Source organism: Maylandia zebra, linkage group LG18 (assembly GCF_041146795.1).
Source record: "Maylandia zebra isolate NMK-2024a linkage group LG18, Mzebra_GT3a, whole genome shotgun sequence".
Classification (NCBI taxonomy): domain Eukaryota; kingdom Metazoa; phylum Chordata; class Actinopteri; order Cichliformes; family Cichlidae; genus Maylandia; species Maylandia zebra.
This window is the reverse complement of record NC_135184.1, coordinates 32,722,341-32,737,409: the sequence shown is the minus strand read 5'-3', so window position 1 is coordinate 32,737,409 and position 15,069 is coordinate 32,722,341. Positions and strand designations below refer to the sequence as shown.

At 39.7% G+C, this 15,069-nt stretch overlaps 1 protein-coding gene across 8 annotated transcripts in view; it reads right to left on the bottom strand.

Annotated features, from left to right (window-relative positions):
- Positions 1-15,069, bottom strand: part of astn1 (astrotactin 1) — a 494,478-nt gene that overhangs the window by 338,576 nt on the left and 140,833 nt on the right. The gene's annotated exons all lie outside the window — the stretch shown is intronic.

The window sequence follows — 15,069 nt, the reverse complement described above, 5'->3', positions numbered from 1 at the left end:
TTCATTTGATTAAACTAATCTTAACTCATGGCAACATTTTAAGTGCTGAGATTTTTTCTTAAATTTAAAAAATGCACTTATTCATGTTGTTGCATGTGTCATACCTCAACACATGTGTGGAGATAGGCACAACAGTTTGGCTCTGCGTAATAATCCAACCCTCTAATTAAAATGTTCCATCTCATTAGGTCAACACAAAAGTCAGAAAGTCATACGCTGTGGTTTTATGGAGTACATGCCAAACAGTCTTGCCCAGGAGCAGCACCTTCAGCCCTCACATTGATGAAGAACATTACATTTTCCAATACAGGTTGCATTTGTTTGTACTGTATAAATTGCATATGCTGCAAAATGTAGACTGCTTGTGCATGCTTATGTTTTCATATGATTAAGGTCTTTGACAATGAACTGAATTTTTGGCACGGTGGTTAGCACTGTTGCCGCACAGCAAGAAGGTCCTGAGTTCAATTCCACCATCAGGCCGGGGTCTTTCTGTGTGGAGTTTGCATGTTCTCCCCGTGTTTGCGTGGGTTCCCTCCGGGTACTCCGGCTTCCTCCCACCGTCCAAAGACATGCAGCTTGTGGGGATAGGTTAATTGGATAACCCAAATTGCCACTAGGAGTGAATGTGAGTGTGAATGGTTGTCTGTCCCTATGTGTTAGCCCTGCGACAGACTGGCGACCTGTCCAGGGTGTACCCCGCCTTTCGCCCTATGACAGCTGGGATAGGCTCCAGCGCCCCCCGCGACCCTGAAAAGGATAAGCGGAAGCGAATGGATGGATGGATGGGAACCAGTTTTGTCTATTAACGGTCTATTACCCTTCAATTAGAGATCACATTTGACTAAAACTGTGTTTTTTTGCCAGCACAAAAAGGACTGGTTTGTTCTGACCAATACTCAGAACACTGGGAAAGATGATGCAGATCTAAGACGGAGAATTCTAGAATATATACAAATCTGTTAGGAAGTCAGTAAGTACAGTGTACGTGTGATGTTTTAGGATCAATGCTTTTAAAAACAATGTAATGCTGGTGACCACCCGTAGTATGAACTTGAAAATCGCTTCACTGTGAAGTGATCATATTCACAAGATTAACAGAAAACCTGACCTCTGACTTTGAGTTTGAGGTCACCACGATTTAAACTTTTCCTACTTTTTAGCAGATGCTACTATGGCATCAATTTGACAGTGCAAAGGCACCTCCTTCTCAAGTTATGGCATTCACAAACTTGGGTGTCCATGCTGGCCACCCGCTCTGCAGTGATATCAGTCTTTTAAATGAGGGTTAAAATCTGTTGTAGAATTGTTTGCATTAGCTCATAGCTCTATAACTGGCAGAGCTAGTCCTGGTAGTCAGGCAATCGTCTCGCTGCCAGTTGTTGATTCTCACCATCCACTACTTTGCTCTTTGATAGATACATAAACCTGAAAACTACTTTTACACAGCCATTCTCATGTAGTGCTGTCTCTGTTTACATCAGGACTACTAAGGGAAAATAAGATCTACTATTAAGCATTTACTGCAAATAAAAATGGATTAAGGAATGTAACCAACACAATTTTGAGAAACCTGGTTATTCATTTCCTATTTTGGAGTTTCGAAGGTCCTCTACCATCTGCCAGTGGGTTGTGGAGTACCCTCAGCACACCTGCTTTTCAAAACATGGTAGAGGTGCAGAGCTGCAGATAGTGACCAAAGTGTCGTCATGTTTGTTTTAGTACCTGTCACATGCATTTGATGCTTCACACCAGTGAACTTGCATCATCAACAGGTAAGCTCAGCTGACGTTCCCCTGTTAGGTGACTGATGTTGGCTGCGTAGTTTTGAATGGCCTCTCTTTCAGGTTTTCCCACATTTTCCATGATCCATTCACCATCCACGGAGTGACAACTGAGACTCATTTCATTTCCACGGGTTTTGGATGTGTATCCATTCCCATCTCACATTTTATCTGCGGCTTCACAACATACTTGTTGAAATTTGTATCATTTTAATCTCTAGCAGTGAAACTCAAGCTACAACAAAAGACTTCGTTAGTTGCTTCCAGTGTTACTCTCTGCAGACACTGAAGCCGCAGTGTGATCAGCTCGGGCCCATTTCACATCACAACGCAGAGATGTGACAAAAGTCAAAAACAAATGTGCCCCGCTCGCGGCCTGTGGAAACGCACAAGACAGAAGTCAATTGTGACATTCAACTCAGGAGGTACTGATCTCAGATGACTGGGTCAGGTCACATAACTGTTTTTATTTTCCTCTTTTTCCCTCTGATTTTAACCACTTATGAGGGAGCTGATGGTGTAGAAGCATGCAGTGGCATCTACACCCGCAGAGAAGGCACAAGATGGACAGATGAAGGGCGACGAGCCTGCCCTGAGGACAGGTTAGCAGAGTGGATCGAGACAGAATCAGACAGAAACCGGAGAGAGAGAGCCAATGAAAGGGTTTACAGTCAAAGGGAGAGCAGAAAAAGCGAGAGCAGAGTCAGAGAATCCTGCCAAGAAGCAGGATATGGATCAAAGTCAAGGCAAGTCAAAAGCACACAGCCTGTGAAAACACAGTGAGAGAGGGATTCTAAGTCTGAATATCAGCCCGCAGCTCCTCTATAGATAAAGGCAATGATTGTTCATGGGCAGTTTTATGTTTTTGAGTGTGACTGTTTTGAATATTTAAAGTAATGAAAGACCGAGAATGATGAGATAACATTCAGACAAGACTGTAACACATAACACTGCATGCACTGTGCATGCAATTTATCACCTCCCTGCGACTAATCTGATACCAGCAGCTGAGCTCCATCAAAAAATCAAAATCAGATAAATTGTGCAATTTGGAAAAGGTCAAAAAGAGTTATGAAAATGTCAACTTGACAGTGCACGTAGAGACAGACGGGAGGAATCTAACACACACGATCTTTTTCTCTTTTAAGAATTAAACCCACCAGTCTGAAAAATTTACAGCAAACTGGATAAATTCTCCCTCCGGCTAGGTGTTCACGTGTTTACTTAACTTGATACATAAACATCCAAAATTATCTTCTTTCTCCTGTTCATTCAAAATAATAAGTAAAGTACACCAGTGCCTAACTGATCCTGCCTGTAAGCGATACTCATTCACCACACTGTTACAACAAAGGTTAAGTGAAACTGATTCAAAAACAGTGACCGGGAAAAAAAAATCAATTAGAAATAAACTGCGTCAGCTCAGTCAAACAAGTACAGTTATGCAAAGATAAGCAAAAATGATTAACTGAAAAATGGATTTCAATGAGTCATTTACATAAAATATCCCTTTTCAAACATATTAGGGAGTCTGTGGCTGAATAAAAATGGGATTTTGGTTGCTATTATTAATTTAAATCAGCAAATGTTGCGGCCTATTTGCATAAGTTGTTTGTTTAATCTGCACAGTCAAGGACATTAACAAATAGCACCATGATATGGGTACTTGTGCAGTAAATCTGCATGTGCAGTGGACAGAAAGGAGACGAGGGTCATTTTGTTTGCGACGATTACATTTTTAGCTCTTTGAAAGTCACCCTTGCAAACCTCTTTTCACAGAAATGAAGCAGTGACTCTAAATGCAACTGAACCAACGGAGGATCTGACATTTCTCTCTACCAGAACAGTCGTGGACGCTGACAGCAGCAACACACTTAAAGTTGCACTAAACAATATTTTTACACTAACAAACGGTCAGATCACTTGAACTGTAAAAATGAGTCTCTGTGAACCATTTGCTGCCTGCTAAGAGAACAACATTAACAACTTGTGGCTGAAAAAAGAATTTAGTAGGTAAACAGCCAGTCTCACACATTTGGTGGAGAGCAAAACAAGAGCAAGACCTACAGTTTATATAAAACATGACAAATTAGCACCCAAGTAAATCTCAATTTGCTTGTAGCCTTCATCACAAGGAAATGGCTTTAACAGGGTTTTATCTCAGTTTCTTTTTAGTCTTTTAATGATTGTGGAAAAAAACTTTTTTGCATTTATTTTTACTATGATGCTTCTGTGACATCTCCTGTGCAGTGGTGATTTTGCCTCTCCCTTAAAGCCTCACTCCCTGTTTAGTGTGACTTGAGGGTGGCTGAGTGAAAGAGAGCCTTCAGTCAGCAGCATCTATGTGAAGAAAGTAAAACTATCGAGGTTTTGTTGTTGAACCCGTGGATGCGGATCATATAGATTCTCTCACGTGGTGCCTTTCTATAGTATGCCTCCCATTGCTTTAAGCATTGGTTATCTCTTGCTTGCCCGGGGTAGTTGCCATGTAGATTCCCAAGGCATGTGAGTCTACTGCCACCTGGGGCTCTCTCCACCCCTGCCTGCACCCTCAGATATCCCACAGTGATGGCAGACAGTCTGTTGCCCTTGCAAGACAGGCTTTACAGTCAAAAACACTCTCCAGTCAGGACCCCGTGAACCAGTGTCCTCCACCACTTTCTTCCCTTTATGTGTTTTTCATTTTCATTTCAAGTTAAAGAAAGCGTCCTCCAAAAGACATAATCCCATTCACTCATACATATTTGTGTTAACTGATCAAGACTCTGTGCCGACTGTAACATCAGAATGACTTTTTTTGTTTGTGCTCTACATCTAGCTTTTTTCAGACATGCAACTAAAATGTCTAGATCCCTCTTTCTGTATGTACTGCATTTCTCAACGCGAATGATTCAAAGCATGCCGAAGCGTAAGTAAAAGTATATGCATAAAAATATGTCTGCAATGAGCCTGTTTTACACAGTCAGGAGGAAGCTGGAGGGAATGGGACAACGATCTATCAGAGGTGTGAGAGAACGGCAGAGTCCAGAGTCTTTGGGTTTGAGTTAATCATGCAGGAGAGTCGTCTGGTTTCTGCAAATCACAAAAATGAAAAGGAGTTCCAGCAGCGGGCTGAAAAAACAAACAAACAAACAAACACTAATATTTCTTTTAAACCTGCATGACTACCCTTGAACTTTAGTTTGCTCAACATATTTTATACTTATGTGTTTTCAACTGATTTTTTGTTATTAGAGTTACTCATTATTTTCTCAAACACTGCACAACAAATTGAAAAGCTGAGGAATTTTTCCATTTGATAAATAAACATATAGATTTATAAGTACTGAAGCACAAATGTATTTTTAAGCACCCCATTGTTTCATTCATCCCTGAGTAAACTTCAATAAGATGTCAAATGTCAGGTACTGATAATGATCCTCAATCAAATCTACCTCAGTGACAAATGTAATTCAAGCCCATCAACCAGCATTAGTGCCCATACATGGAGGGGGCTAATACAGGCGATGCAGGGAAAAAACTGTTTAATGCCAGGCATTACTTGGAATCCAAGTGGAGACTAAGTGAACTGTGTTCTCTTATAGAGCCAATAAAACCAAACCACACATCAGAGCATGCCAGTGCTCCAGCCCCATAATCCACTTACTAACGGATGAGGATGATGTTATAATGGCACCAGTGCTCCTTATGACTTACACCCCTGTCATGTAACTCCTGAATGGAGGAAAGAAGACATGGCCTTTCTCAGGCTGACGGAGCAGGCATAGTATTAGAGCTGAGCTATCAATCTGTCACTTAGTCTCTGAATGCGAGGCATTAAGAATCAGGAAGGCGGAAAGATCGGGACTATCTGACAGCTACAAGATAGCAAAAGGAAGCTTCTTGCATGGAATATAATAAACTTTATCTCCACTAAAGGGCCGCTGATTGAATTTGATATCAGATTACAATATTAATGGCTGAAACTGATAGTTTTCTAACAATGAATCCTTTCAATGCATTTGTTATTACGCTAGCTCCTAACCTGCAGTTAATGTTGTCAAAATATAACATTGGATACGTACAATGAAATGAAATGGAATGAAGAATGAAATGAAAGTTAGATTGAGAGGATTTTTAGCAATAGGCTTTATGATCCAGTGCAGATTTTGACATTGAACAAATGTGAAAGTCGCAACCCTATTTCACACGTGTCACACAAGGGCCTCTCCACTGGAAATGAATATTAATGACATAACTGGCTTCTATCATTTGATTCAATTTGGTGTATTTCATAAAAGCTAATATAGCATGAAGCCATGATAGTTTGACTCTGTGTGCTAATGGGGTATTAACGTGAATTATGTTACAGTTGTAAGTTGCAGTTGTAATGGTAAAAGTTTTAAATGCTTGAAAGATGTTTTATGCTCGAGCTTTTTATTTTTTTCCATTTCCATTCCACTGCTTTGAAATCCACAGTGGGTTTTGTATGAGATCACATAATTCATTTTATAATGGTGGAAAAATGAGTCCATAGTGTCAAAATGTTATCTTTTGATGTGTTATCTTCAGCCAGTTTATCAGAAACAAACTGGTATATTTTTATATATGTTTAGATGTAGTTTGAAACACGAATTTCTGTTAACGTGACACACAGGGATTGCCAGGCTGTCACAGTGAGTCCAGGACTTTGCTTCTCATAATATAATAACTCATAATTCATGCTTCCCACATCATTAGACTCCAGTCAGCCTATTGTTACTACAAAGTCTCTACAAGCCTGAATTACTGCCTATTAGTAATGCTTATGTTCTGTATTTTAGTGGTGTGAAAAGTTCCTGTTTGTTTGTATGTTTGTCACACTTAAATGTTTCAGATCATCAAACAAATTTAAATATTAGACACGTTTATTATTAAGGGGGAAAAATCCAAACCTACATGGGCCTATGTGAAAAAGTGATTCACCCATCAACCTAATAACTGGTTGGGCCACCCTTAGCAGCAACAATTACAATCAAGTGTTTATGATAACAAAGCAATGAGTCCTTTACAGCAGCGGTCCCCAACCCCCGGGCCTCGGACCGGTACCGGTCCGTGAGTCGTTTGGTACCGGGCCGCGAGAGTTGAGGCTCAGGTGTGAAATGTCTGGTTTTCAGGGTTTTTATCGGTTTTCAGCGTTATTTTGTTATCGTTTTTATCGTTAACTCGGTTTTCCTGGGTCTTTTCACCTGTGTTATGAATAAATCTTCTGTTTTTCGGTACCGGTACTAGTTTTATTTTGTTGTATTTATCCGCGACACCTTAAAGGCCGGTCCGTGAAAATATTGCCGGGCATAAACCGGTCCGTGGCACAAAAAAGGTTGGAGACCGCTGCTTTACAGCACTGTGGAGGAATTTTCTTTACTTGTGTTATCTTTGTTTGATGATCTGAAAGATTTAAGTGTGACAAACATAAAAAGTAGGAAATCAGGGACCACCATAGACAGAGAAGCACAAGTACAACACAGCAAACCCTCTTCATTGAATGTGAGGTGACTGACTATCAGTTACCTAGTTCTATATTTATGTGTAATTCATTGATATTACAGTGTGAGATCCATCAGATTCATCCTAGCAGTTGATTGATGGACAATGTACGCTAACCTTGCAGTAATTAAGCAACATATTTCTGTGCTGGGAAGAAAAAAAAAGATTTTGTCCACTATGACTTTTTCATGTTACTGATGCAAACACATCAAATTTGGTTTGTTAGTTGTCTCTATGTGATTATGCAAAATATTTAAATTCTAATATTTCTGTTTGAACTTCACTAAATAAACCAATCTGTGGCATCACAAATGTAGAACTGTGTAAAAGTTTTGAGTCTTTATACTTTACTTCCAAGGATCCAGATCTTCTCATTATAGTGATCTCGGGCAACATCCCTCCAGGGTATCTGAGCATCTTTCACAGTTTTTCCTTTCGTCACTGGCTGCTTCTTCATGCATTTTCAATCCAGTCCTTGTTTTTTTAATCTTTTTCAGAACAATGCTTTCTTGTTAAGCCAATATACAGTGACCTATAAATTACTATGAATTATACGAAGCGGTGGCAGGCCAAAAGGACTATGTATAACACATGAACATTATCTGAAAATCACATCATTAAGAAACAGGGAAAACCTGAGAAAACCCGAGAAATTCATCTGACCCTTCAGGTGACCCGTCTACAATTCTCTGAAGCCTCATCTGAAATGGTGTTAGTGGCTGTCAAGAAGCCATTCTTAAGGAACTGAAAAAGTCTGAAAAACACCCAGTTACACACTGAAAATCAGTGTTAATGCGTCCTATTTAGTGACTAATGTTAATCAAGTCATCAACGTGTACGGAGCAGGTCAATACAGAGCTACAACTGTGAGTATCAACAAGCAGTCTGCAAAATACAGTGATGGTTTAGGGCTGCATTTCAGCCAGTGGTGTTGGGTATCTTGTGAAATGGAATAAATTGTGAATGCAAAAAAGTAAAGGAAGATTTTTATGCATCATTCAACTTTTGGGTTGCATGGTGCATAAAAAAGTTCTGGTCAGAGTCCTCAGCTTTCAGGCCCCTCTTCTGTCAAACCAACTTCTCATTTGGACTTGGAAGACAGACCCTCTTTACTTTTCAAGGCTAAAAAGTCTCCTTTCTGATAAAGCTTATAGTCAGACGTGGACCTGATGACCCTGAACTATTCATTAATGATTCTCTAATTATGCTGCTGATGGTGCTTCCCCACGTTTTTCTTCATTGAACTCTTTTTATTCTCGGTGTGTTTATAAACCACTACTATATTTAATCATTAGTTAAACTCTGGCTCTCACTCCTCTGCTCTCTTTCCCCTCGCCCCCAACCGGTCACTGTTGATAGTTCTGCTTGAGGTTTCTCCTTTTTAAAAGGGAGTTTTTCCTCCCCACTGTTGCAAAGTGCTTCCTCACAGAGGAACTGAACTGAATTTAATGCAATACCTTTTATAAAGTGTTTGACTGGATCAGTATGATCTCAGTCTAGAGTGATCGCAAATACACTCTAGCAAAAAGAAAATACCTGGACAGAAAAACACTCAATGAAACAATCACTATTGAGGCAGTGTTGGATCATCGCAACAAAGAATAGACCGAAAGGCAGACAACGTCCAAAGAAGAGTTTTGGAAACTTTTCCTAAATATGACTTAAAGAAAGTACAAGAAAGCTTGTCGAAAAGAATTCAGGCTTGAATTTGGTCATATCAAATACTGACGTTACAAACTCTAGTGTTTGCCTAATTTACTGCATTTCCATCTGTGTTTGCAAGAAACAGTCATTTATTCATGTAGTTTAAAAGGGCAGCCACCCACTGTCGTGCTAGATAAGGGAACATGAAGTAGTGACAGTATTTACATGCACTGAATCAGTTATTGGCTATTCTGCCATTAAGGTCTTATTAGGGTTAAACTCGTGACATGGCCCTATGACACAATGTGATTGAGCATCCTTTCTGTGGAGAATTAGCCAACTGAAGAATACACCCATTAACAGCGCTTGGCAGAAAAATACTGGGAGTAAAAAGCTTGTCCTGAGCAGCTTTGTCCTTCTCTCACAAGAAGAGACAAAAAAACAACAGGAAATGGAAAACAGAGGCCAACGGGGCCAATTATTTCACAGTACAGGAAATAAGGACCAATAACAATATTTAATAAAAACGAAAATAGCTTAATGTCAAACCAAGTGTTGCAAGACTTAAAACAGGCTTTCAGTCCTCTGTGCCATCAGAAATATTTCATATTTATTAGTAAAAAAGATAAAAATAAAGAACAATAGGACAAAAATAAATATAATTAAAACAATGAAACCTTGTATAAACCTTCTGTGTGAAATTGCATGAAATACCTCCTAATGCTGATCTTTTACTGTCCTGCTACCAACCAGTGCGCTGCTGCTGACGCCTGGTGCAATAAACATGGAACGCTGAAGTAAACAAATCAGCTCCATCGAGCAGCCTGTTGCCAAATATACCTAATCTAACTTTTCGAGTCAGGATCAGATCGATATCAGTTTCATCTTCCCATAATCCAACCATCCCACCGTACAACCAAGAGGACACAAAGGATATGTTGCTAACCACATTTCAAAAGACACTCCCAGGTCCAGTATTCATGTCCTGATAGCTTAGACCTTTTAAAAAGGACACTTTAATTAGGGTCTAAATATAGGAAATATGATTTTCTGTATTCAGTTATAACTGATATATCAGCAAAACTACACACTGAGCCAAAACAATATGAACAATATTCATATATTTAGTTTATATAGTTTTCCCTTTTATCTTCAATGTACCAGATTTTACTTTTATTCATATGCTAAAAATTCATATTAAGCAGGTTTCTGCTCACCTGTGTGCATATCGTTTCCAAAATGTCATCTGCACAAATCCAAAACTCATTTTTACACTTGCTCATGTGTGACTAATTCATTTGGTGGCACTGAATGACAGCTACCAGTTCACTGTGTTTCTACAAATACTCGGAAAATTAGAAGTGTGCTGCAGAATGCAGGGAAAATAATAGTGCAGGTGTTCTGCATAAAACCTTGTGATATTCAGTTAATATTACTGTGGGATGCACCTGTCATGTCCCAATGAACAGAAAGTCATCCAGTGACAGTAGATAAGCACACTTACGGTATCAACTGCTTATTGTTATTATTATTATTTTTATTTGAGTGCTTAAAAAAAAACATATTACTTGTGTTTTATTTGAGCCCTTTACAGCCCTTGGACATTGCTAATTATGCCATCTAAAGAGTATCAGCAAAATCAAATATGGTCAAGGTCAATGCTTTTAATCCCTAAATTGAATCTGTACATTTACAACTATACCATTGATAAATGTGTAGCGAGGTCTGGCACGAACTCTGTTTGGATTACTTTCGGGGTCAGTGCATGTCTCATTTAACCTGATTAACATTTATGGATTAAATCACAGCAGCAGTAAAAACATTTCCTTGTTCCTGTTGGCTCGTGTGGCCATGAAGCAAATATTACGGCAAATATACAGCAGCAGCTTGAAAAAGGGAAAAAAAGTGAAAAGTCATTTTGCATTTTGTGTTTTTATTTTTTTCCTGTCTTTTCTTTCGGTCTGTATAGGAAATTAAATTGAGGCCAAAAGTCCACGGTTCATTTTCTGTTCCTGTAATGTCCTCTACACTTGCAAAGGGACAATAAACCGGTGAAGCAGCATGTAATGTTTCAGCTCCTATGCAAGTCTGATTTATTAAAAGCATGCTGTCTGCTTTATAAGGTACCGGCCCTGGATGAAATCCCAACAGACAGAGGAAATTATTTGATGCTGAAGCCATATCTAGTCTGACTGATTTCTCTTATGTGCGTGCTGAGACACAGCTTGATGGCACATGAGCGAAAAGAAGGAATACATATTAGAAAAATTCAATCAAACATAAACAGAGTTTGTGGTTTTCATGCACATAAAGCTCAGAGGTCATTAATGTTAACATTCAGAGTTAAATCTTTATGTTTACTCATAATAATTGGTCACTTGGGGATTTTCTACCACCTTACAAGAGCATGTGATCAGCAAGCATATTTACACATGAATAAGCTGCATCAACATGCATTTTAATTTTTGAGCCAAAGGAAACACATTTTACATAGAGGTGAAGGAAACCACAGGATAATTGCTAGAAAGTAGACCTCTTTATTACTGCAGACCTATCCATACAGTTATTGGTCATGTGTTCTGCCCCTTTAAAGCTGTAGCAGACTGCTGAGAAAGCAGTCACTCCTCCACATTTTTCTGCACGTGCAGAAAAGTGCAAATGCAAATTTCTCGCTGACAGTTTAACCAAAATCATTTCCAGTGGAAACTGGCCGACATATCCTCAGCATAACCATGTATAATATCCACAAACTTAAAAACAGCTTATACACACACAGTACGGTAATATTATGTTGAAGCACAGTACGTATCACTCCGCGAGGCTCCGCCTACGATAGCCGTAATGCTCCGACAATCCATCAAGCGGTGCGGCTTCGTAGCTTAGCAAAGTCGTACTAAAACATTTTTTTTACAGATTTTTGAGCGCCGTGTACATAAAATCGGTTCGAGGTCACCAGAATTCATACATAAGAATTATAAGGGGCACTGTCGATTTTTTCAGAAAATCAAAGGATTTTAAGAGCAACTTATTTTCCGAAAAACACGGTAATAACGACGGCCCGCTAGCATGCGCTACCAAAAATTGTGCTTTGATGTGCATCTGACAGACGAAAGCCAAACCAGTTCCACACCACTGAAGCTGCAGCATTTTTACAAACCAGTTCTGGTTCGTCTGTTTCATTCAACGATCCGCTTTCGCCCTTCTCATTCTCCGTCGCCGCCATGCTTTTTCTGCGTATGAAAACAAAGGCACTGCGCATGCACGTTTTACTCATATTCTATGGCGATATTTCATTTTCTTATCATTGCCCAACATTATACCGGTATTACCGTGAACGGTATGATATGGCCCAGCCCTAGCCAGTACCTATCCCAGCTGTCTCAGGGCGAGAGGCAGGGTACACCCTGGACAGGTCGCGAGTCTGTAGCAGGGCTAACACAGACACAGACAAACATTTGTACTCACATTCACTCACGCATTCACACATATGGGCAATTTAGAGTTTCCAATTGACCTATTCCCACTAACTGCATGTCTTTGGACTGTGGGGGGAAGCCGAGTACACGGAGAGAACCCACACAAACGCGGGGAGAACAATTTCTTCCTCATTTCCTTACTTCTTTGTTTTATTTATATCTTGCACTACTGCAGTACTGTTCATATGTTTGATTTTATATATTCCCTAGATGGTTTCTGAATCTTGAATCATCTTGTCATCCAAATCGGTGTGTAATTTTGGACTTCTATGGCCATGAGATGAGATTACATGAGAAGGAGAATTCTAAATTTGTGCTATCACTGCTGTCCTTGTTCCTCTCCAACACATGCCCAGTAGGCCCCATTGTAGCAGTTGCTTTTACTTCTGTGACACTGAAAAACATACAGAAGAATTTTGATGACTATCAAACATCTTCCAAAACTAATGCTGTCTTCACTGTGCAGCTAATTATGGGTGTTAGAAATGATCATCAAATAATTATTTCATGAAAAAGCCATTTTATTCTTTTGATTGGTGGATGCTTAACGGCTGAAAGAAAATAATTAATAGAGGAATGGATGCAAAATCTGCCCCTAGAGCCACCTTAAAGGTGAGGAGTTTTTTGATCTTTTACAAACAGGTGTTTCAAAACTGTAAACACTTGTACAGCTTTAAACTAGCTTAAAGGGCTCATCAGTGACCCCACAGTTATTCATCAGGGCAGCTATTAAACTGTTAAAAAACCCACAAAAACAGCAAAAATCGCTGCTCTTCACCACGTCAATGCTTCTGTCAGCTGCTAACAAAATGTAACATGATAAATAATGACTGATTTTTCTTTAACAAACTCATAAATGATTCACTTACTCACACAGGCATATTATTAACTACTGTGCTTCAGCTTTAAAAGGCAAAGCGTCGGCTTTTTTCTTTTAATTAGAAGAATGATTTCCATTTGGCTGTTTTGCCTTTGTTGTAAAACCAACCCACGGCGCTCGTTGTCTGCATCAGAGATTCAGCAGCACTACAAATAGGCCAAGCATTTGGGCTGTGTGCCTTCCTGACAGCCCATAGGGAACCTATGGATTGGTTTGTCTCGCTCCGCAGGCTTTTCAAAAACACGCCATGCTGTGATGCACATAGAGCAGCTCTGGAGGCTGGGATCCAGCCGGGGATCCTGCTTTACAAGTGGTCAGGGCCACATTGATTTAAGGTTTATACGATCAATGCTATCAACATGGGTTTTAGGAGGGTCACCACATGAATGTCAATATCCCCAAGAGCTGAGCTGTGTCACAATGGCCATCCCCTCCCATAAGCTGTTGGTGTGTGTGCACGCGTGTCTTCCCTTAACATTGAAGCTTGTACATTTTCAAAAACACTAACCACTTACTGTGGAATGAACAGTGGTACAACATAAAGGGCTGCCACTGTGATTTCTCTACAGTCATGAGAAAACACTTTATGATTTTGCAATAACATAAACAGAGATTTACCAATTACCATGTTAGCATGTCAAGAGATTCAGGTGGAACCCTGCCAATTTAGTGTGCTACAATTACACTCAAATAAATAAAACATGAGATTTTCACTGGTTTTGGGAGTTTTGGACTTGGTTTAAATAAATCTGTCTGTTTCCCAGAAAAACAAACACATCAACATTTTAACATCGTGTAAGGATTTTATCTTTTATCACGATTACTTTTTCCTTGGCAAAGTTAGACAGCATGAGGTAGGGTGATTATATAAACACTTACAAACGATACTCTCTCATGTGGTGATTTGATGTTGTTGGTTTATTATTGGCAGTGTAAAGCTAGTGTCAGCAGTGGTGGTGTGGTAGGGAATGTTTCCCTAGTGTAGAAAGTTCCTCACTCGAGGTGAAGGCAGCCTTGACCCTGACCTCTCCTCTAGCTCCCCAACCACAGTTTGATTAGCACCATGTCACTTTGGTTGCAGATGACAGCAGTGGTCACTGATCCTGAGGCCTGCACTACAAAGCAGGATTTGGGCCTATCTGGGTAACTATAGCGATAACCCTGGGTTTCCTGTTCTTCGAAGGTGCCTTACTTCTTACCAGGGAACTAGAGACCGACAGGTAATAACTGCCCACTAACCAATCAGTTTTCCAGAACATAGCATCAGCATTCTTGGAAGATCTCTTAGGACACTACACAGACAGATGGAGGATCTAAAGGTTTTCAATAGTTTCTAATGTCTGAAGAGCATTACTATTAAATATAGATTCTTAGATGCAGCTTTATTTATTTATTTATTGGCTTATTTGGACTCCAAAATCCGCACACAGCTTAGACTAAACCTAAATTTGAATCCTTTTTTCAAACACTGCCAGTTTTCTTTTCCGGCTTCATACAGGCTGAACTTTATTAATATAGTCGATCTTATCCACTCCTACTGCCCTTAAAGTGCACACAAATTCATGCCACGCTTTTAATACGAAACTACTGTCGAACGCTTTTCCTCTCAAACACACTGTTGCTGTATTTGCAGAAGCTGTGTTGCTTTTACTCTGTGTTATGTTTAATATCTTCATCATTTTCTAACATTACAGTTTTGTCTTCCTTTGTAAATCAGTTGCTTCTGCTGCCAGTACACTTCTCCATAATGGTGATTGGTCAGATGCTGCCAACATCACCC